We start from the raw sequence: 22,170 nt of genomic DNA, 5'->3' as shown, positions 1-22,170 counted from the left end.
TCGATATCGCCGGGAGACGCCTAACGCGGCGGCATTGGAAAATTGCGAAAATAACTTATGCAGTTTGTGCGGTATTATCTGCATGCATGAGTGGCCCTCCGGGGAAATTATATGTTCTCTCGCAGCGTAACGCATCCGCGTGATACACGCGCCCGCGCGGGTAAAATATATCGATGATAACGGCATAGAAAATCGTTTTACATCGTAGATTATTAAAATGTTATTACGTTCCCGATATACGTTCGTGATAACGTTAAAGAAACTTCCGTGCGATATATATTCTAGGATGTTAAGTACGCACAACGATACGATTCGCGACGAATCGTTCATTTTTCAACGTAATCGCGAGTCTCGAGAGAGTAGAAGAGAAAGAGATGAGAGAATATTCAGTACTTTTCTATTCTGATTAGTTATGCGCGATAACAACAGTTATCGCATATACTTTCATACTTTGCTCAATGACATTTTTCGAAACTTTGAAAAATGCGAACGTTCCTGCGATTTTCTCGCACTGTCAGCGCTTTTATAACACGCGCACAATATTTTTCGTTCCAATTCCGCTCGAAATATATATACATGTGTAAAGACTGAAACTCGTTTCATCAAAACGATTATAAGCGTTCAAACGCAACTCGAATTACGAAGTGCGAAAGCAAACATCGCTTACGCGCGTGTCTCGCGCACGCGCGTCGTTAACGAAATGATACGTCACGCGGGTCAAACAGACGTTGCGTGGGCGCGTGTGAAAAAAAAAAAAGAGAGAGAATTCAGTATTATTAATCTCGCGAAACGCGCGGTCGATAATCTCTCTCTCTCTCTCTCTCGGTTTTCGGAAATAATATCGTCGCGAAACAATAGCGACCGCCCGCACGGCACTGCCGAATCGAACGAAATTGGTCGTCCGTCAGAAGAGTGTCGGGACTCCATATCGCGCGTATGATTTTTTTCAACCCTTTCCCTCACGACTACGCGCGATCGCATTATGCGTGGAAGGCACTCGATACTCGCGCTGACGTCGAGCGGATTTTCCGCCAGCTCGACCCAGCAGGATCGTAGATAATTCCGTTGCGATCAAATCGGTCGCAATTTACCCATAGCCTTAAGCCCATTTATACATAGACGAGCTCGAAGCGCACTCGTGGCGTTCGGGAACGGGCGCGTTAGAGAACGGCCGAATGCTACAAATGGATCCGCATAGGGCGATCTGTACGAGCGGACGCGGATGTCTCCCTCAGCGGTCGCGCAGATTACGTCGCGCATACGCCGCATTCAAACGCTCCTAATGCGGCATTCCGTGCGGACATTTTGGACAGCCGTCCTGATCTGCTCTTAAGCTAGGCGCGCGTGTGCTCGGGGGGGGGGGGGGATTATAAGATCCTCCCCCTCCGCGCTGCCGCTCAGGAAGGCCTCGTTCGAATATTGAAATTCCGTTATTCCAATGAACGTCTCTAACGGTTTCGGACATGCGCTGTAATGTTGCGATCGCAAGGTGTCCCGGGTTCCAACGGGTCCTGGGCGATCGATTTCTCGAGCGAATTCCCACCAGCGACGGAATTTCACGGCAGGCTCTCCTCTTTTGTGCGGCCTTCCAACTTGATGCCGCATATATATTTTACGACACCGCGAAACCGTGGCGCCTTTTGCAAGATTTCGCGATACCCGTCGCGACTCCCGTCGCTGGGCGTTCACGGTTTCAACGACAGGTTTCAAGAGCCTGCCCGGAGATAGTTCGCGAGGCGGTCTTTGCGAACTCGCGGCCGGAATTGAATTCATTATAACAACGTGTCGGGCCGTGTGTGCCGGCGTTTCGAATGCAACTCGCTCCGCTTTGAACTTCCTCTGCAAAGTACGCTAATATACAAACAAGCAGTGCGCGCGAGGATCTTCCGATCCTGTATCCGGCTCGCCTCCAAATAAATCGCTCTAATTGCGCGCTACGCGGAGATGCTAATTGAACGCGCTCGCGCGCGCGATTTTCAGCGTTCTAATGATCGGCGGAACAGTGACGAACTTTCACGCTACGCTGTTATCGCTAATAATCCGGCGGTGTAGCGGCAGCGTTGAAAATTCCCGAATATCGATTGCCGTCGATTGCGCGAGATTTTTTTTAATACGAATCCAGGCGACCGCGGCGTCCGATTCACTAAAAAGGAGGATCACAGCGCGGACGTACATTCTCAACGCAGTCGCGCGCTATTGTCTGTTCGCAATGGGTGTCGCATTGTATATTTGTCGGCGCGTTGCTAAAAGCAGTCGCGATAAATTTCGGCGGAACGTCTACCCCCGCGCGATTTATAGTGACGTAAAAAGCAGATATCCGATTTTTTTGTTTTTTACAAAATTGCGGCCGCGCGATTATCATCGGACGAGCGCGCGGCAACCGCGAATAACCGCGCGAGGGGATGAATCTAATTAGTGCGTCGTAATACGGATGTTTATCTACTTGTTTTAATTAATGACACGCCCGCATGCTACTTTCCGTGCAGTTACGCGCCGGTCGTACACGGCGGCTTTAATATTCTGAAATAACGTTCGCTTTTATGCGCGTCCGCAATAACGTCCGGGGCGCAGCCCTTTCGCGAGTCCCCGCTGTATGCGTGCGCGTATCTGTGCGCGGATATCATCTTTTTATCGGGAAATGTAAAATTTCATCCGAGACGCGCGCGCGATCGCACCGCTGAACTGCACGTGAAAACATGAGAACAAGGTGGCGGTGCAACGTACGATTGAAAAGTTCGAAATGATCGCTTGTAATTGAAAAGGAAAAAAAAGAGGGGGCTAGGGGAGGGGAAGAAGACTCGCGTCTTTATTGAGAACGTTCGTTCTCCTCGTGGAAATATTGTAGATCGTATTATTATCTCGACGTGGGTGTTGCGTGGGCTGCACAGCCCGCGCACTTTCTTAGGATAATCCGGCATCCTCGATCGCATCTATCAATATTGGGAATATTACGCATTGAATGCAGCCTCCAATGTCCAGAAAGGAGAAACGAAGAGAATGCACAATGGATGGCGCGCGAATTCCTGGGAAAATCGATAGAGGAGGAGGCACCCTTCCAAAGCGATCGTCCGCAAATTACTTGAGGCTCATTGTGACTCGAAATTGATGAGGTCGTGGACGCGCATGCGAGTGTGTACACACACACACACACACACTTAAACGCGATGGAGGAACGAGTGGAATAACGAGAACGGTGATCGGTCGGGTCGGTTGGAAAAAGTGCAATGGAGGAGACTGACGAGCAGGAAGCTTGCGGGCATTAAGTTTTTGCATCGTCGGACGAAATACGGAGAAAGTCGTTCTCGCTTGTGCGCGGCGCGCGAGAGAGCGCGGGTGTCTTATCGTCAATGAAGGGTTGTACGCCCGTCGGCACATAACGATATGCCGTTAATAGAAGACGCGATATCTGATGGGAGGGAAGAGAGTTTGTTAACTACGCCTGTGTAGCCGCGCTGCCGCGGAAATACCCGATAAAAGCGGCCGAGATGAGAAATAATTAGTGCGCCCGTCTCTCGAACGAGCTGAGCCCTGAAACGCTCGCTCGCTCGCGCGCGCAGAAAGGGACCGTTCGCGCCTTAATACTAGTTTTAACAACATCCTACAGAGTAATAAACGTAAGGGGACGAAAGCCGCTCGCCGCTCGTCGGCGTTTACGCGTTTAATCGACTATCCTCTTTAATTGACGTGTAAACAACGGCGCGAAAACGCGCCCTAACAATTTCCGCCTTGGCGGCCGCGCCAGCCTCGTTCCGCCCTTCTCTCAGATTCCTTCAATCCGAAATTCCCTCTTCGCCGCCTTTTGACGGTGAAAGCGTGTCCTTTTTTTTTTACACACACGCGGCGAATATTTTTACGAGAAGCGTGATAACGATGAGGCGCCGTTTGGCAAACGCGAACTTTACGATCGCATGTTTTCGGATAACGAGACTCGCAGGCATTAAAGCGAACAGCAGGTGCAGCGCGGGCGTTTGTAATAACACGGTGAAAGTTAACGTCAGCGACATTAACCCTTTAAGGCACGGTGTGCCGTATATACATATGGCTTCTAGTTTTCGCTCTCTGCCTACGCGACATACGGTAGATCCATCTCGACTGAAATACGTCGAGGTTCCGTTTCCTCTAATCTCGAGGGAACGCGAAACGTCTGACACAATGGAATTAATGTGCAACAATTACGTATAATACGTGCATATTTATAAGCGTGATAACAATAACGGAAGTTTGGAATTGGGTAATTACACGATAAAATAAAACAATAACGAAAACAATATATAGTCGAATAAAATTCGATAAAAATGGTGGAAATAATAAAGAAGATAAAAAAAAACAGATAAAAAGATGTTCTTTGTTAAATGATTTTTTTTTTTTGGTTAGTATTGTCATAAAGCAGCGTGCGTGAACTCGAAAGCGTTCGATCGCTACCTCTCTTTGATCGCGATTCGAACGAGAAGCAGCTAAGAGATCTTGTGTTAATGATTGCGGACCGCTGAAACGCAAGCGGCGAATAATCCGTGGGTAAAGCATCGGATTTGATCCGTGTTTCTCGTCCGCGCACGTTCGCTGCTTATAGGCCAGAAGATGCAAGGTAAACAACTGGGAACGTATAAACGCGCCACTTCATTATCGTATTTGGTCACGTGAGACCATCGGCAGATATTGTTAAACGTTACGATATCTCGGCACAATCATCGTCCAGTTTCGCGTGATTTTTATTTTCCAACTTTACATAACTTCCCTACGATACATGAAGCGTTTTTGGACATACAATGCAATTTGCACAGAACACTTTGTTGTTATTACGAACGTTATTATCGGAAATAATATTATATTAACGCAAAGAATGTTTTACGTTTGTCAAATAATATTAGAAACGGAATTATCCAGTTTCGAAATACTAATAACTTTTATGAATAGGATAAACAAAACACAGCCACTCAGGATTTTTTCAGATTTAACAAGATTTTCCTATTTCCCTTTCAATGCAGAAATCAGTTGCTTTCTACGAAACTTAATTTAAAAATGACAAATCTGTTTCATATCAATCTAATAGATTCACATATTAACGTGTGACGAAATCCGATTGTGTGGTTTCGAATTGATATATTCCGGAATAAGTATTGAAATGATTTCTTCAATTAAAAGTTCAATCTCATTAAAGTTGCATTTGCGGTTTAATACGACGAATGGTTTTGTTGGAGACGTGACGAAAGTGAAATTATTATTTAATTAGCTTGTTAATGAAGCTCTCATACATAAATAGAAGTGGTCCAGTACAGATTCCGTGTTCCATTTTTTATCCTTCTATTGTCCTTCCAACACTGTTTTCTCAAAAAGCGTCCGGTAATTGAATTTCCATAAACTATCGATGGTTTAACAGCATCGCCTTTGCCTCGTTTACAACTTTCAACAAGGCGTAACTACCTTTATAAGAGTCGCGGACTATTCTATTTGTCTCTCCTTTTATTAACTTCAAATGAATACGAATCTAAAATAAACTTAATTCTTTTTTATCATTTGCATCTCCTTCTCTTCAGCGCTTATATAAATAACGCATCTATCTATTTACCTATTTATCGAAGTATCTATTTATCTATCTATCTCTTCTCGTGAAATTATTATAGATGATTAAATTTTAGTTATATAATATTGTTAGTAATTACGTAGTATATCTGTACAATTGAGTTATAAACAATGTGATCAATATAACATAATAATATGGTATATTACACAACAACTAATATGTATTACGTGAGACCTATCTTTACTTTTGGAAGATAATTACTCGACATACGCACACAGATTAGTGTACCGATTGAATTTCACACTGTCTCATTCATTATTAATATGGCTAAACGAAACGTACTACGATTGATGTCGATTAATCGCGGACATGTAGTTAGCGATCAGTGAACACGTAAGAGCCGTACACAGTGGACTTCACATATCCGAGCGCCTATAGAAGCAGCCATCGCGATGCTGACACGTGTACAGACAAAGAGCTGATCCGTACTGAACTGTTCAAACAAAGGGAATTTGAGCTTGATATAGCATTGCATCCATGCCGGGACGTACGGTATTACGGATTATCGCGGGAAGAGGAGTATAGAGTCAATCAGGACGAGCGACGTCTCGTAATAAAAAGAAAAGGTAGGCGATAAAGAACGGGGCTGGTGATACGCCGTACGCGAGCGTAGCAACCGCTGTCGCAGGAACACCGGCGACACTTATCAAATGAAGCGGTTGAACATTAAATCTTCCATTATTTTGCACGTCACCGTTCGTCACCGGCGCGCATTATGACTGACTTTGTCGCGTCAATCCAGCGCGAACCCGCTTTAGTTTTCTCGATCACAGCTTCCATAAGCTCTCCCTCTCTCTCTCTCTCTCTCTCCCCCTCTCTTTCCTTTCAGAGCCATGCTGCAAACAATAATAAGCCCATTGCCGGGCCACCAATGTCGCCATGTGCTGGTTGGTTTTCGGTTCGCCATGGGGTACTTTCTAGCGTTAAAGAATTTACGAGCGCTCCTTTCGGAGTAACAACGCGAGACGGAGACAGAACTACCAGCACGGATATAGTGCGCGTGGTATTTTTAAAATATACTCGTGCATATAAGCGTGTGCCGTCGTGAAATTCCCCGCGACTCGCAACCGACNCTTTTTTTTTTTTTTTTTGAGGATTCAGTCCCGAGCCATTGAGGTAAATAAAACATTTTACGACCAAGTTCCATTATGATTCCAATTTCGTTGTATTTCGAGGAAACGTTGCCGTCTTAAAGCAAAAACGATGAATCAGTTTCGAAACATCCGTGGTGCGCATTTAACGAAGCACTTTTCTGCGCACACGGAGAAAAAGATTTCTTTGGATTTAATGAGATTTCTCTAATTGAAACAAATTTACCTTTTAGAACAGAGGAGAAAAAACAAATGTTTAATTCAATAAATATGATGGTTTAATTTCTCGAATAATAAATATTTTTACGTCAAATGACATATTCCTTTTGTATTTTCATTCAGTAGGACAATGTTTAATATATATTTAATATATATTGAAGCCGATTTTTGTTGTTGGAAACGAAATATTGTTTCCTCTAAATAATACTGTTTTTTTTTTCCTGTCAAATAACACGGTTTACTTTAGCGAAACAACATTTCTACTGAAACAAAATGATATTTGATATTGAATTATATTGTTCATATTCAACAATTATTATTAAGTAAATCCAATGTCAAACGAACACGTATGTCAAATCCAAAGAAATCTTTTTCTTTATGCGGAAAAATCTATTTTTTCGGAATAAAGCGGCAGTTTCTCATCGGCGTAGCGACGCACTCACCGGGTTACTAGCGGGCATTTTTCAGCGATGTTTTCGAAGGAACACACGCTCCGTTCCTTCGTGTAAATCTTCGCGTTATGACACGTCGCAATTATCCTTCTCTTCAGATTCGGGTAGTCTGAACTACCAATCTCACGGAACACGCCTCGCGATTCGAGCGGAATGACGCATTGAGCGACGCGGAAAACGGAATCCTTGTCAGAGGACTCTCGCCGAGAGTCGGGGAGATAATCCGCTTTTGACGTTCCTTGCTCACTCTCTCCTCCTTTCCCCTTTCCGTCCCATCTCTTATATATATATATATATATATATATATATATATATATTAGCTTTCTCTTTTTCCCCTTCACCACAAATTAAAACTCGCGCCACCCGTGACACGTTTCCTCCGCGTATTTGCCGTAACGACTCGGCTTCAATCTATGACGCGGGTCTCCGTTCGCGCGCGTTACATTCTCTTTGAATTATTTTTTCACGGTGAAGCATGCCGTAATCCGACCTTAAAATGTCGCGCCGACGATAACTCAGCCCGTCAAAGAAAGCTCGCGCCAGCGGTTCTCGAACTACTTTCCCCGCGTTCCGCCATTATTTCCTCTACACTCCGCAGCCGCCGCTGCTCGTTGACTCTGTGCGCTTCGCTACCTCGTCGAAAATCCGCGCCCGACTCGCGCAGAGTCACCTTTATGACCTCGCGCGTTTGTGCGCCTTTTCCTTTTTTGCCGAGGCTCGTGAGGGCGAGGGCGTCGGGCGGATGCCAAAGTGCTCCGCGAAATAAACGCGGCGTAGCCGGGAAAGAGCGCACCGTCGTTTCTTGTTTAAAAACTCCCGTGGAAACGCACCGGGGGGTAAATGTATGCGGATTTTAAATCCGCTTATGTCTCTCGCGCGCGAGCACGAGATATGTCCTTTTTACCGGGGTTTGCCCCGGCCTCTCCCCGCCGCTCACTCGTTATGCGCACCGGGAGTCCCGGCGAACTTTTCAATGTCGTTTTCTAACTTCTCGTGCACTTTCGCCGGAACGTGTCGCGTTTGAGGGGAGCGAGAGAGACGGACGCGAAAGACGATATCGTGCGCGATAACGTGTATTTGTCCGCGATCGCCTCGAATCGAAATTCGGAGAGACCGGGGAGATAGATAGATAGAGAGAGAGAGAGAGAAAGAGAAGAGAGGCGGGGGCTGAGTAATATTCATACAGACGCCTAACGAAGGAGTCAGAAAATGGAGAATTACGGATAGAGGGCGGGATTACATTCCAGAGAGAAGCAGAATAGTGCAGGGAATGTTGCGGAGTAAAATTTGAACTGCGTGATCCGACACTCGTGACAGGTCTGAATTTTAGTTGATCAAAAGAGATAGAGCTGCAGGTGCGTTCGCGAAAATTTCGCGGTCCGGCGCGTCGTCGGACGATGGAACTTAATTCTCCGCCGAGCGTCGGGCCGCGCTCGGTGATGATAAATGATTGCGGAAAATACACATCTTAAGGCTGTCGCGGCCCGTGAGAAATTCTACGATGGCGCGCGTGCTTACGTCGTCAACATTACGTAATCCCGACACCGTTAGTGCATCACTTCGGACGGCCGTCGCGCCTGAGTGCATCGCGAAGCGGAATTTTTCGGTATAAAAGTCTTTACCGAGGCGCCTTTCGAGTGTTTCGCGTTATACGTTTGCGCACATCTACTCCGTGTTTTAAAAGCCACGATTAACGTAGGCGGAGCATACAGCGACGTGTACGCAAAGATGTACTTTCAGAATGCCACAATTTTTACGGAACTGAGCGCGTCTAAAAGTTCCGCTGAGAGCGCGTCGATGGTATAATATAAATTTGGTGTATAATATCGGCGTGAAAATTAAATTCGGAACAGGAGAACTCGGGAGAGAGAGAACGCGTAACGGGTGTAACGCACACTACGTTCGTGAGAAACGGAGCCGGTGATCGTTAATGATACAGAATGCACCTCGTATGTGCACGTGTATTATGTAACCGTGCGTAGTACGGCGGCGCAGTGTAGGACGGCATTTGAACTTGAGCGTTACGACTGGTATTAACCGAGCATTCCTGAATAAAATATGACGGAATTAGCTGACGTTAAATTTCTCCCTCACTCTCTCCCCGTCTCTCTGTTTGAAGACTTAAGCACACACTAGGTATATGCATTCTCCTTTGTAATAAGTCCATCCCTGAGAGCCAATTAATATGGATATCAAAAGAGGTCTTTGCGGTTTTGATCGCTCCTGCTATGTTAGAGAGAACTACAGAGAAATATGCAGGGTGTTTCAGGAGGGATAATAAATATTTAGTATTGTAGTAAATAGTAAATATTTTGTATGCATTATTCTGAGTAAAATGTTCATATAAATACATGTCGAGTTCTCATCGAATATAGAGATACAATTGTTATTAATGTTACTGTTATTATTATAATGTTATTATAATATTCTCCGAAGATTTGTAGCCTTGGAAACGATACGGAAATGCGGCGGTAATTGTTGTTCGTTACGAGGGATTACGCTCGCAACGTTGCACGTATATAAGCGCGAATGTGCTATTTCAAAATCGTTTGGCGGTCTACGAAATGGCACGTGTCCATCCGCGGAGAAGGAACGGATTTGAGGCTCGGCGATACGTCGTCAGATACGATATCCCTGTCGTCGGGATATCGTTCGGAATTTATTCACGACGTAATAACGTTGTAACGCCTGCTTTAGAAACTCGTAGCCGATAATTGCGCGAGGATAGCGCCATGGTATTAAAAAGAGCGATTAAACGCGTAATTACGGCGCGCGGGCGCGCGCGAGACGCTTTTCTGCAGCAACGTGATATCGAATATTTCTAACGTCACTGGATGATGGATCGGCCGTGCTGCATAAATGATTTAAAAAATTAACTTTTTACACAATTTCTCTTTACCCCGCCGTCTTGATTGGAAGCTAATTGCAAATATTTGAGTATTGACGAATTAGATTCCAGGGTGCGAAAAAACCGACTACAGCTTTAAAGTATCGGGAGAAACCGTTTCTCCCCATTTTTTCGCGGAATTTGTGGCTCTTTACGGAAAGAAAATAAACTTGGCGGGTTTTCAGACACACGCGAATTTTCTTCGACGATTTTTCGTACTCTCGTAGTGGAAGGCAAAGAAACCCGCGGAAGAATGAGGAGAACACGGTTTTATCCGAAACTTGAAAATGACAAAACCGGCCGAGAGATCTGTCCGGCGAAAGACGGACTTCAAATCGGTTGGAAAATTTCGCACCAAGTATGTGGTGCCACGTCGATCATCCGATCGAGGGCATGCCTCGCGATCGCGCGGCTGAAACTCCATCTTTGACTTCTAACAACGGCAAACGAACGGGATGAACCATTCCGCTAACGACTAGTCGTCATCGCCGAGTCACGAGCGAATGATATACCGGTCGATCACGACTATCTCCGACCTAGATTCGGTCCCCGCGCGCCTTTGTCCGTCCAGTTGCGGAACGTACGGGAAGTGAAGCGCGCGCGACCACCACTTCGGGAGTTCAAACGACGCTGCATATTGGGGATGCAGAGCTTTGAAAAGAGCCGGAGAGAGTTCGCGCAGACAATAACGCCGAGAGCCGGATTGTTGCTGGCTCGGGTACGACGAGTACGACATTATCTGCCGGCCCGTAATGAGAAATGCGAGCCGTATAAACGAAGCCACGGTGCCATTCTCACTTCGAGCGAACGTCGTCGGTACCGGTGACGGAGTGCAGTGCCCTCCGGCAGGCACACACCGTCGCTCGTCGCCGTAGTCGCCGACGTCGACGTGCCGGCCATCTCGCGTCGTCTCGCCCGAGGAGATATTCATAGAGGAGGAAACTTGAGGGAACTTACGGGCTATTCGTGGTTTCCCATAAATGCGCAGGGGACGGCTACGGCGGGTGGGTGGGGTGCGGGCCGATGGAGGAAGCGTCGCGTATTTTTAACTCGGCGACTCGCAAAAAGCCGACTTATTTATAGAAACGGTTAGCAGCCGGCGCGCGCGGGCGGCTCCGTCTGTTCTCCCCCTCGTTGTTTTGTCTGCGGCAACAACGGTAATGCTCTTACGTGTCGGCGGCGCAAGGTGCGCGGCCGATGTTACGAGAGACGTAACGTTAGACCCTCCGTAACGGCTCGACTGCTCCTATGGATATTCATGCGACGTTCATGCGCCGACCGACGAGCACGATTTAAACGTGTCATTTGCATAATGCGAAAGCGATGCTTGTTTCCGATTATTATCGAGCGCTGTCGCGGATTATATTTCTCTCAGGCGGAAATTTAACTCTGGAATACTAACCCTATACTCGGAGCCTGCGCCCTTTACGTCTTGGGGAGACGTGTTAGTGATTAAGAAAGGGAGAACTTAAAGACTTTTTAATGTGACATTGCAGAGAAGAAGTATCATTTTGATTTTGGGCCCGAAAATTCTGCTGGTGTAGAATTTAAATTTATGTGCACAGAAACCAAGCGATAACGTTGCTTTAACAAGATAGATTGTAGGTTTTTTGAAAATTATTATATATTGTCTTGCAACTACCTTTTAAGAAGTAACTACCTTTTGAGAAGTTGGAGAAATGATTCTTCAAGAAAGTAGAACTGGCATATCGCCTACTAAGAAATTGTCAAAAGATGAAATAAGAGCAGCGAAATTACATTATTTTGTACATTTATTGCACGTCCTTAGATGTTATTTTTAATCTTATATATTTTTTATTACGTGGAAAAGAATCCCCTTTTTCTTTTCGACCATCTCGAAGAAATGAAACAAACGAACAAGAAAACCAGGGAAAAATCAGTCACCGGTAGTTTCAACTGTACTCTATGAGATGATATTTCACAGCAAAGTTCAGTATGTCGGTTGAAAGACCAGTAAACTCAGATATGTCGGTTCATTGAACCACCTAACTCTAATCTCACTTTCTTACACGGTTCAATAACAGAGGTATAGATTGGCGCAAGAACCAAAGTGATTGGAAAAGTTCGAAACTTATGTTATAAAATAGTATTGTCCCGTAAATTACCGCTGATTTGTCATTTAAAAATGTACAAGATAGCTCGAGAAAAACATGGACATATCGAAATATCAACCAACATTAACGATATGATCAAACGCGCTTACAAACAGAAACTACTTCAGCTCCACTTACTGCACACAGTAGAGGAAGTTCACGAACTGTTCGGCAGAATTCGATATCTTGTAGCGGTGAAACATGCACTGGAAGAAGGATTTGGTAACAATTATCAAGATCTGGTTAAATAGTTAGGTAGATTTTAGTTAATAGGTTAAATAGTCTCAACTAAATTGTTTGTTTACTGCAACCAAACAATTTGGCTGAGACTAAACAAATTTTGGCAATTGTTACCAAGTCTTTTTCTCAATGTATGGATGCATCCATTTTCCATATTTATATCAGCTTCGGTGTTTTTCTTTTATGTATTTTTAAAATATAAAATACATTGGAAGTTGATGGGATGAGAAACGGAGGAGAGAGGGGGGGATTCGTGGAAAGTATCTACGTTTCAGAGACACACGTTAGTATTCTAAAGTTAACGGCACATATTCGCCAGCGCGACTCAAGCGAAAGTGAACGCGCGAATCAATTGGTACATCTCTGACTTGAATGGGATATTTTCGGAAACTTAACATTAATCATTCCGATCAAACCCGGTGACGTCATCATTTAATATTCATTAATCACCTTCAAAATATCATATCACAACGGCACATCTTAATGTACGCTTCCCTCGCGCTCCCAATTAATTTGATTACCGCTTTGAGCGGATACTCTCCGCGTATCTATCATGCATAGAAACTCACGGAAGTTCCCAGATATCCTCTTGACTGTACCGCGAAGCCTCAGAAGGTTCATTTACATTTTAGTTAACGCATAAACTTTGCATGAGAATCGAAACGGAGTTTGCGTGGCTTCATCAAATCAGTGTGTCTCTTTCCACCCGCAATCTTGCGAATAGTAATCAACCTAAACGCAAAGCCGGCGAAGAAGCAGTGATATGCTCGCGCAAATAAGAGAATAATTAACGAGCACTTCAAAATACGGCGATACATAATTCGGCTTTATGACACGTACGTCGCGAGGCGCGGTTTCGCGCGACGGCCGGTCTCCCCCACAAGAGAGCAAAGAGAGCGAATCTCACGAGACGAGAAAGCCCACATGTGACACGCACGAGTCACATTCGCCTCACGTAGCATGTTTTTTCCGCCCTCCATTAGCCGAGGCACGAGGAAACGAGGATAATCATAAAGGGGCATTTCATTAACTCGCTCGGTTAATTGCCTTTATCGACGTAGCGAGAGCGAGCGGCCGTAACGACCGAGGGAATGTCGCTTTCTTTGGCGGCTGAAGAAGTAGACGGCCGCCGCTTGGAAAATAAACGAGAAATTTGGTGTTATGCGCGTCCTTTTATCTCGCTCCCCGTCTCTTTTCCCGCGCGGTTGTCGCTAAAATACAGCCTGTGTACTTTAGGAGCACTTATGAACACTTAAGGCGCAAGATGCAACACGATCTGGCACGTGTATGCGCATGTCGGCACTCCGAAGTGCCGTGCAGTGTTGCATCGTATATAAGGGAAAAGGAGAATGCGACTCGACTTACGCGTACGTGGTTTACGTCAAACGTCATCGCCACGGCGAGAAAGATATGCGTGCGAAATCGTCTGGCGTGATTTCGCCCTTAATACAATCGTCCTGTGGCCGTTGTGTCACTTTTTCGATCCGCCATTTCAGTTGACAATTTTTTACACTTCATATGGAACGTGTATTTGAATGGAAATATTTAAAGCTATTCTATATCTCTCTTTTAAATGTTATTATGTAATATTTGAGAAAACTTTACTAATACGTGATAATATTATATTTCCATTATGATATATAAGTGGAGAGGCAGGGGAAATTTGAATCTTACAAAGTTCGGGATAGATAATACAAAATTCACCTATCGAATAAAGTGAGATACGTAGTGCGAGGTACAACAGACTTAAGATTCCAAAGTTCTGAATTCAAGCCTAGCCGGTGGTAAACAAATGTTTCAAATACAATATAAGTGGAGTCGATAATTGGCATACAATTAAGAAGATTTCGAGACAAAATCTCATTAATAGCACCTTAAGAAATAAAAAAGAATACGAGGAAGAATGTAAATTGGAAGAATTCAAAATTCTTTTTGGAGTAAAACGTTCACTCCGAGATCGAGACTCTCGCTCTGAACGAGTGAAACGTTCACCCTTATGAAAAATGAAATATCACTCCATTCCAAGTGGCGGTATTTTCACTATCGCTCAGAATGAATTCTCAGTTTGGAGTGAGGTTTCGCCTGAAGAAATTTCAGGAGTACAGCTCGCGCGTACAATTCGCAGGCGTGAAACAAAGACGTGCCACACGAGACTTCGCGAATGGTCGAATTTCCGTTTAAACGGGGACGAGCAAGCAGAATGCCCGGATCTTTTCCGATCGGCGGGCCCTCCCTTCGCAGTAACCGTAAATCGTGCAATTTCGCCGACGACGTATTCTCTCTCACCCAAATTACCTTCGGCGTCGGCGGATCCTCCGGCGAATCGCGCCCGGGAACATTAAGGACCGGCGGGCTCGTAAAAATCAATTTGCGCGAGAGCCGCGTCGCGGGGCAATCAATTCGGCGGATTCGACAATCTTATTTGCCGGATTCCGGGGCGCGAGGAAGGTAACGACATCGGCACGCCTCGCCGAGCGGGCCCGCTCGCGTCGGGGTATTAAATTGGCTGACGCGGGCCGCCAGCCGCTTCCGTTTCCGCTTCCGCTTAGCCGCGCCGACTCGCGCGATTTTAAATCCTCACGGGCTCCTTTCGATCCAGAACCCGCCGCGTGGGACTCGCGGCCACCCGGATCTCCGTTCTTGCCCGCCGAATCAATTTCCGCACGAAGCCCCATTAACGATCAGACGTGCGTTTATATGTGTGTGTGTGTGTGTGTGTGTGTGTGTTGGAGTAGCGAGGGAAGCAACGGTGGATTGCGTGCGGCTGCTTTTCCCGGGAGTTCTCCCGCCGACGACCCTTCGTGAATTTATTCGCACGAACGCCCGGCACGTCGCCGAGGAATTCCATTAATCGACGGCGCAGGCACTTCGAGGCGACCGAACTACCGCTTTATAAATGGCGGTAACCATCGTTTAAGCCGGGATTTATAACGTAACCCGAACCCAACCCGGACCTAACATATAGCGCTGCGGCATATACAGTGACACGCCACTCTCGATACACATCGATACGTCGCCAAGCCGCTGCAGCGAAGCTCGAGAAACCGATGCGTTGTAAAGGAGAATTCGATGGTTTGATTTTCGAAAAAAGGTGTGACGAGAATGCCGATCGATTTGAGAAATTGACCTTTTCTTCCCGCAGGATAAATATTCCCGCGGCTGAAAAGTAATCGGATAAAAACTCGGGTAATAACAAGAACACACGTGACATCACTGTTATCGCAATTGAGACATTCGTGGGAACATTCAGCTGCATTAAAGCTCGGTCGTGATAACTGAGAGCGATTGAATAAAAATCTCCTAATCTCTCTGCATCCCTGCAACAATCCTTGTCTAATCTTCAGGCAAGAAAAAATTCCATTACATTAACGGAGCCGTCTTTCCAGTATACAGAAACGACGTGTAAGACGCGTCGAAAGTCAGCAGGATTCGCGGTTGACCTGATTTTGCGGATAAGACGGATAAGACAGGTGTTGAAACTCGACGCCTCATACACGAGGAGCGGAGTTCGGTGACGAAATCTGATGACTCCGGCTTAGGTCACCGTTGTGACCGGATTGCGGCCGAGATCGATAGAAACCGCTCGAGCGATCACGGCGAAATGGCGAAAACTTGTTGCACGCTCGATCATCGCGCATTCGTGTCGGACGAACGCGTTCGAATTTAATCCTTAAACGGGCGATGCACTCTCGCGATGAATATCGCGATCCCGCAAACCGAGCGACACGTACATCGCCCATGGAAACACTTTGCTTTCAAATGCGCATTCCGTTGCGCGCTCGTGGTTACAATGGAGTTGGAATTTTATCTCAATATTTATGTAGAAGTGTGACGGCGCGCCGCCGAAACGCGACTGTATCGGTATTATTGCGCAGATCCGTTTCAAGATAGCGGATTTAATACGCAGATTTCAGATTGGGTTCTCTCCCTCTCTCTCTCTCTCTCTCGCTCGCTCTCTCTTTGTTTCCTCCCTTTTTCCCGTGCACGTCGAAATCGTGCTTTTGGCGGTCGCGATGTATGCATGTTCGATCGGCTGTTCGCATTGTGAGAAATTGGGTTGCGAGTCGAGCGCAGATTCTACACGACGATAAAAAACAGGTGATTCCGATATTTGCGGCAAATACCGAAGTTTTAATATAATTATTTATTAAAAGCGGTACTGTCACAAACAATTCATAATTCATTATTATCCGACTGATAATTATGAAAATTTATTATTATTAATATTATTCCGTTATCCGTCAAATCCAGTACTGCTGAAGGAAAGGTTGCACGAGCGAAAATAACGGAAGGAGGAAATAAATTTGAAATTTTTTATTTTGTCCGATACGAATGCTTGGTGATAATTATGGTCGATGAAATTAACAATTAATGGTTAATTTAGTAATAATTGGATCCGGATGTGTTCCATGAGGTAAAACATTAAAATGTTATTTTAAACGCTGCATATACTTACGCAAATTCACGTGCGCCCTTTTCCCTATATAGCGTCTCGGATATTAAAAAATATATAGCGCGGACTTTCGTAGGTAATTTCGAAAATTCTAATATGAATCTTCGTATATCTTCGTACTCAGCAAGCCGTTAACGTAAAAGAGCATAATACACCTTCTGAAAATTCTCACGTAAGGACGTTAAGAGGCACAGGCTTCGCTAAACTAACGCGTTACATTACGCTTTAAATCTAGTTAGTCTCAAATCGCCCCGGCTAAGCCGTACTCGTTGCCGTTTCATTCGCCGGTACATTTTTAATGAAGTTGGGTCACTACTTTTTTCCCGCCATACTATCCGCTTAAGGCGCGGCGTTTCCGTCAGGGCTTAATCAGTTTAAGCACAGGTTTTATCCACAAGCGGCCACGACCTGCCCTTTAAATTCGAGCTTAGCATTTAAGCTTCTCTCGCAGCACCGGGCCTAAGTGATCCCTCCTCCCCGATACCGTAAAATCCCGACATTATTATCTCCCGTCAAATCGATATTGCGCAACACGAGGTACGCGAATGCGATTCGTACGCGACTCTGTAAACTGTCCAAGTTCTATCATTCTCGAATCAACGTGAGCACAGCGCCAGTGCATTGAGCAAGAGAAAAAGTGCTGAACAAAGCTCGTTTGTACCTCGTTTGTATACAGAGACCGGCGTATTAGCTTGAACATTCAGTGGCACAATAGCAACTAGGATTTTTCAGTCACTCGCATCGTGTCGACATATTCGTGCATCATGACTACTGATTGTTCAATGAAACGACAGCGATATTTCAAATGTTACTCGGGACTCGTGGTATTTGTAACGTAAAACTGAAAATTGCGTGTAAAAAAATAGTAATGTTTGATACATCCTCGCCGCTCATCGAATAATCAACATAATTCAAATTCCCCTTATCGTCCGCAGAATTCTACGTCTATTCTACAGTTGTTAATTGCTTTTTACTTGCTTATATTATATTGTTGCGTCCTTTGAAGTTAAAACGAAATGAAAGATGAGATAGGCACGAGGAAACTACGTACAAAACTTGTCTTCTCCTTCATTAAAGTCGGGCGCCAGGTTGACATCGGTCTCTCTCCGTCGATATATTCAACATGATCGAGTCTGCTCGAATGACGAACGTCCTATTACACTTCGCATCCGTAGCCACAGTGATATCGAGTCGAGACGTTTGTATCATCGACGAGGGAACGGAAAAAGTAAAACTGCAGTTCTAGTAAAGAATCCCGCAATCGAGGGAAAGTACGCGGGACCACCGGGGACATTTTAATATACTATTATGCCACGACCACCCTTCGCTGTATAGTAAACGTATCTCCTTGCGTTGAAGCGAGATCATTGGTTACATAATTGGAAACGACACCGCGAACTTTTCTAATAAAAGTTACAACGCTTCTTTGCGACCCGTCTCGGTTTCGACCGCGACATTTTGCCGGTCCCGCAAATTCCACCGTGATTTCGCGTAATGCAACGAACGTACCTCCCTTGCACAAGGATAGCGACCATTGCTATTAGTTTCGCATACCAACGCGCACGCGAGTATTAAATGTAGAACAAAAATTTCTGCCGTTCCTACAGAGAGAAAATAGCGTGGCTCATGCGAAAATAAAAGTAAAGAAGAAATAACGATGGATAACACCTTTTTTCGATAGAAGCTCGGAGTGGCTTTTTGTGTTTTCGAAAGAGCACGGCCATTACGATATTCTGTCGTGCGTGTTGCGACAGAAAGTTTTTTTTTCGCAACGCGGACAGAAGAGTCCTTTTGGACCGTACGATGCGATAATACTACTTCAAACAGAGCGTTCTACGCATCATGTAAAGAACATGCCTTGAAATCTATTTTGGTACATATCGGACATTCCTCGATGACGTGTCGCTTTCCTCTCTGCACTGTAATCGAAGTAAACTACCGAGTAATGAGTAACTCTCTCTTCTACATATGCATTTTTTTCACCACGAAGAGAATGATGACCAAAAAGGCAGATGAAATTAATGAAATGTTTTACTTCCATACGAAAACGCAAAATTTCGAATCAGGTCAGTCAGGAAGTTAACATTTGTTTAATTTTGGAGTTCAATTTGCCTGTAATACATATTGAATGGAAATAAATCATTATGTGCATGGAAAAAAAAAATCATTTTGCTGTTGTAACGAAACCATCGTTGCTACTATGCATTCATTACGATAATGATAAAATGGTTAATTGGTTAATTGGCAATACCAAATTACCGAATTATTTGTAATTACAGTGGGAACAGTTTTGTTGCCGTGATAGAAAATATTTTGCTGAGTAAATTTGTTCTCAGAACACGTCAATTAGCTGTTAGAATAAAATAGTGTTTTCCTACGTTTATTAATTTCGCGAATCGCAATTAGTATTCTTAATAAACCGCTTTGCTATCCACGCAGTGATGATGTTTCATTTCGTTATAATTCGCGAATTTCGCGTTTACTTTTAGACTTTACAACTAAACTTCTCGCATTTGATAAACATATTCACAAGTCTCCCTGTTTATATCCGATCCATCTGGAAGCGAAGGAAAGGGTTAGGTGCATAAGGTGCGCGAGTATCGTGACAACTTGGAAGTAAAGATAAAGTATAGAAGGGCAATTGCATGAAAAAGGGGAGAAATCGCTTGACGTATAAAATCACACGCGACTTTTCGGGGAATCGGAGAAGAGACGGGTGATATTTTCTGCGCGATTTTCCACTTACGTAAGTTATATCCGAAGCACCCTAAACGTTCGAGTCGCAGGCAGTGCGCGGCTACCATTCTATTCCTTCGGGATTAAATCCGACAGAACTCGGAAGCGCGGCGAGATTTCGAGAAGAAATCGAAAGAGGGGAGAAAAGGACGGAAAAGGAATAATCAAAATAAGAACACGTGGAAACCACGGCGGGACGATGTGGTACGAAATGGCGGGAGGAAATTGCGAGTATTGTGAGAATAGCCGTCTTTCAACGATCGAGATATTGGCGGTTGAAATACGTGCTAAATGTCAATAAGAGTTGATTATGCAATGCTCAACGCATAATTACAAATCAACATGCATATATGCCAATCGCAAGACACGCTCTGTATACGACGTGTATTTGGCTCGAGTTCTTTTCTTTTTGAGATAATCTGTGGACTCTCCTCCATTGTATTTCGATTGAAACGTGTAGTCTGTTACCTGTATGTGTTATCTTAATATTTGTCAGTCGCTACATGAGCAGCGGAACGATTTGTTAAGAGTATTAATTACTATTCGCTGGATTATTTTGCAGTAAGGACAAATTAGTAAATGTGGGGAAACATTTTATATTTTATTCTAATAGCAAATTAACCTGACCTAAGGACAAATTCACTCACGGCAGAATATATTTTTCTATAATGGCAACAAAATTGTTTCTGCTCTAATTACGAATAATTCGCTAATTTGGTCACGCTAACCAAATTTTATCGTTGTTACAACGAATATGTAGTAGCAACAGCGGTTTCGTTACAACAGTAAAATGATTTTTCTCCGTGTATTTCGACATATGAAAATCTCGAAAAAGAGGCCGCATTAAATTTATTTTAGTGGGAGCCACATTAGCAAAATGCCGTACTACTATTTAACTTCGCATAACTCGAAATGTGTACAGCGGAAATTTTTAACAACGAAAACGTTAAATAACGAACAAAACACTCAAGTGTATACATATATTCATGCGACGACACGATACACTTAACTTTTAAGAGAATGAGGAAATATGTATAATTACATGCTAAAATGTACTTTGAAAACGTTTCGAAACGCTCGAAAGTAAAAATGTGTTATAACTAATGCGGGCTACTGCATACCAGCATATTAACGCTATTGCGTAACGGCGGGCTACTAAACAAATGATTCCACAAATAATTACAGGAATTCGCTACCTAATAACGAAAACATTAAGTGGCCATTGTAAAGGCTGTAAAACCACCTTCTTCTCTAATCAACTCCAAATAATGAAACAATACCTAATACCTAAACCTTCGGGAATTTGAAAAGGACCCAAAATATTAAATGAAGAACATTTCGAAGTTTCTCGCTTCATCAACTTTTCCATCTTTACACTCAAAGCGATGTGGACGTGCAAACACGGGACTTAAATTGCAAAATAATTCAAGCCGAAATCATTCAAAGAGGCATTCGTGTTTGAAATAACAACGCAGAGGAAGCCTCCGACGTTATTGCGGATCTTCACCAACGTCAACCAACCGAGTACAACGGGGAACGTTAGCTTCTTCGCACGGAGGGTCGAAGGCAGAACGATACGTCGTCGTAACGAGTCGGTATTTAAATTAACTTTCAAATGAACATTTTTCAAGTCGATTGTACTCACTGAACCGTGCCGGTCGGGCAAAGGTTGCGTCGCGAACGGACGTGGGTTCCGGCCAGGCGAGTGTTTGTCATTGTGTATCGCGCGCAAATTAAAAGCCCGCCGAGACAGTCGCGCTGCGACGAGATCGCGTGCGTCCGTGTCGTTTCAGTCAACAGCAGTTAACCGCGTCAGTCGGCGAAAGTAACGGTGGCGGACAAAACGCTGTAATTAGAGCGATAATTGTAAGAGCGAGGGGTGTGCGCGAGGCTGTGGTGGCGGGAGCGCGACTAACGGCGAGGCGGCCAGCCGGGGGAAAGGGAGAGTAAAATCAGCCGCGTTGCCGGGGCAATCATGGTAATTACTCGTGAGCATGTTCATTACGGCGCGGCTATATCTGCACGAGAGAGGCGCGCCTAGGAGCGGCTAGATTTCGTCTCGGGCAATTGCTTCCTTTAGCCTACTTTGCCGCGCCATCAGTCCGCGAAACATAAATCGAGCATACACCCGCGCGGTTACGCCCTCTGCGGTTCAATGACGAGATTACGCGCGTAAGACGTAAATGCCGCATCGAGTACGTCTCCGATGCTGTGCGCGCCGATTCGAGTTCGACGCGCATTAACGATCTGTCTGTCTTCTCTCCTCTGCTCTCGTACTACACGGCGAACTCATCTAACTAGAAACTAGTTGCTAGTTTTCGTGGCAGCTTAGAGCGGATATAATTATACCGTTCAGCCTCCACGCTCTAAATTCCACTGACAAAAGACGGAAGATTC

General features: G+C 44.7%; 1 protein-coding gene across 3 annotated transcripts in view; it reads right to left on the bottom strand.

Moving 5' to 3' along the window:
• The window catches only part of LOC106752052 (chaoptin-like), a 93,593-nt gene that overhangs the window by 48,705 nt on the left and 22,718 nt on the right, over positions 1-22,170 (bottom strand). The gene's annotated exons all lie outside the window — the stretch shown is intronic.

Source organism: Dinoponera quadriceps, unplaced genomic scaffold, assembly GCF_001313825.1.
Source record: "Dinoponera quadriceps isolate SergipeBrazil2010 unplaced genomic scaffold, ASM131382v1 scaffold424, whole genome shotgun sequence".
Lineage (NCBI taxonomy): Eukaryota > Metazoa > Arthropoda > Insecta > Hymenoptera > Formicidae > Dinoponera > Dinoponera quadriceps.
This window is presented reverse-complemented; position numbering and strand designations above follow the sequence as displayed.